Genomic DNA, 2,926 nt, shown 5'->3' on the forward strand with positions numbered 1-2,926 from the left:
GGAGCGCGCAGACCCCCGCCCGGCGGGCCGCTAAGGCAGCGGTCTCTGGCCCGGCCGCCCCGGCCGGCCCCGGCTCAGCAGCAGCACCCGAGGGTGCAGGCTGGCGAGAGCGCTTGGGCCGGGGCTGCAGGCGGCCAACCGCCGCTCAGCGTTTCCTCCTCCGAGCTGGTGCCCTGCCTCCCGCCGGGTTGGCCCATGCTCCCGGCTGCTTTCCATTTGGAGGCCGCCACCATCCGAGGGCCTGGGGGACTACAGAGCCCCTTGGGGATGTGGGCTGGGTCTTGCCACCCGGGAAGCTGGCAGGGCCACAGGGTCATGTGTGGGTGCGCGGAGGGGGGCGCCCTATGGGGCCCACGGCTGCCTGGGCACGCACCTTTCTGCAGCCGACCACAGCGGAGGCCGCCCGGGGCACCTCCGGGGCCTGGGTCCCAGAGCGGCCCGGCTTTACCTCCCGAGAGGACCGGGCTTCTTCATCAGCCCCTCGAGGGGCCTTGACACGTGGCAGCCCGTTCCGAGCCACCTGGGGGCGCTCCTGGACAGACTTCTCTCCTGGGCTGTCCAGGGAGACCGAGCTTTTTTTGGCTCTCAACTCCTCAGGGGTACTGCCGAAATCCCCAGAGGTTTTGGCGGGGTGGGGGGGGGGGGGTCAGCGGGCTCCGGCAACAATCACTAGTGCTGCAGGTGGACCAGGTGGTCCAGGAGACGGGAGGGGGGAAGCCTGGGAGCAGTGCACCATCTTCTTGGGGGCTGCTGACCCGGGGGGCCAGGGGTCCGCCAGCCCAGAGCGGGCGCAGCGCTCACCTGTCCACCGGCCCGCGTGTCCGCTGGAAGAGCACCGAGGGCTAGGCTGGCAGTGGCCAGTGATGCTCAGCCAAGCCAGGCGGCTCAGGACTCAGCTCTGCCTGGTTCCGGCTACACACTCTCCACGAGTAACACAACACCCAGGTTTGATGAGAGGAACTGGCGAGACTCGCCTTCCTTGGAGGCCTCGCCGGCCGCACGAAACACGCGACTGAGGCTGGGGGCGCCCGGAAGGGGGTGGGTCACAAGCACCAGGACCACTCAATCCAGCTGAGCACCTGCTTCCAGCAGCTCGCCTTGGGGGTAGAGCCTCTGACTGCGAAGTCTGCATCACCTAGGGAGCCGGAGAAGACGTAGCCCCAGGGCTTGGGAGCCAGAGGAAACCCATGGAGGCTGGGGCTGGCTACAGCAGATGAGAGGGGGCGGCGGCCCAGCTGTCAGCCAGGTGCTCTGAGAACTGGAGAGGCCCTCGGAGGCCTGCAAGCACCCGAGGTGTGAGCACCACAGGTCATCTTTGTACTTGGGTGGCTGGTTAGTAGCTGTTTACATCAGGGGAGGCATGGAAGGGGAGGGGAGGGGACACCTTTCCTTTTTCTCTTGGAAGAGGCTTTAGCACAGGCTCTCTCATTGTCACTTCCGCCCCACCTCATGGCCTCCGCACCCCGCTTCTCCCCTCACCTGTCTTCATGAGGGCATCTCCAGATTACTCGGTGGCGCTTTTTGGAATCACTGCTGGGGTCCCCGGCTCAGAAGCTGATCCTGCTGTTACGAAAATCATGGATCTGGCCAACAAGCAGGTGGGACAGTTGCACTGACTAATAGTTAGACCAGTTCAGTTGGAACTGACACAGAATTAACTGTAAAAAAAAGAAACTAAGATGGATGCTAGAAGCCAGTCCTCTGTACGAGCTGGACCACGCCCTCTGATAGTTTAACCAGTGGGCAATAAACAGAACATCGGGGTAGGAACCTTCTCTCTGTACTGACGTGCAGCTTCATGTCAGGCAATTCCTGCATCCTGAGGCTTCCAAGAAGAATGTACTATTGCCTGAATGCTTCTATTCCTTTTTTGACTTCTGAAAAGAATTCGAGAAGCGTTGCCTGACTTCACCTGATACTGATAAACTGGATGTTGTGGAAATAACAGAGTGTTTAAATTTTGAGCAGACAGGTTCAGCCTCCTGGTATGGAGACTCTCATGTTGAAGATATGGGGAATATAATTTTAGCAATGATTTCAGAGCCTTATAGTCACAGATTTTCAGATCCATTGAGAGTAAATCACAAATTTGAAAGTGGCACTTGCAGCAAGATTATTGATAAAAGCATTGTAGTCAGGGCTTGGGTCTTATCTTGGGAGTCTCATTTCTAGAGATTTCAAGATTCTTCAAAGGATTGCTTATTACCAGTGGAGGTGTAGCACTTGGTCTGAAAGCTTGGACTCAGAGGAACAGAGCAGCTCTGGTTAGGTTTGCGAGTGAGGAGGGCAGAAATCTAGCATTACACGTGCACAAACATCACATGGAGTCCCAGTATGCAGGGTTTACAAAGCAAACAGATGAAGATGTTCTTAAAATTGCTAGTGGTCCATCCAAAGAGGGAGCATGATTTCTCTGCAAGGAAAATCAAGTCATTGCCCGCATGCAGGAGCTCCCTGTCACAGCTGCAGCTGAGAGAGTGGCCTTCTTTGGATGGCATTTCCCTCTTCCTTCAAGGCGGGGAAGGAACGCATCCTCTTTGTTACCCACCCAGGTGGCAAGCCAGCAGGGGATGTTTTGTCCTCTTTGCTTGTGAGAAATATGCATGGAAGGCATTGAGGAAAGATGGGTGAAAGATACATTGAGGTCCTCAGGAGCACAGTGGCTGATGGTTAGAGGTGGAGTTGGCTGCCACCCTCCTGGCACGTGAGTGTGTTCGCCAACCCAGAAGTCCTCTGAACCCCATACGATTGGAGTTTTTGTAGAGGTTTCATCGCAGAGGCATGACTGATTATTAAGTCCATTTACATCTCCTCTCATCTCTCTGATGAATAAGGGTTGGGGCTGAAAGTGCCAAGCTTCTAATTATGGCTTGATCTCTCTGGTGACCAGCCCCCATTCGGGAGCCCATAAAGAGTCACCTCATTA

The 2,926-nt window shown here is 56.8% G+C and overlaps 1 pseudogene; it reads left to right on the top strand.

Annotated features, from left to right (window-relative positions):
• Nucleotides 1–1,392: 1,392 nt before the first annotated feature.
• On the top strand, nucleotides 1,393–2,674 carry LOC105086038 (epithelial splicing regulatory protein 1-like; annotated as a pseudogene).
• Nucleotides 2,675–2,926: the final 252 nt, after the last annotated feature.

Source organism: Camelus dromedarius, chromosome 6, assembly GCF_036321535.1.
Source record: "Camelus dromedarius isolate mCamDro1 chromosome 6, mCamDro1.pat, whole genome shotgun sequence".
NCBI lineage: Eukaryota > Metazoa > Chordata > Mammalia > Artiodactyla > Camelidae > Camelus > Camelus dromedarius.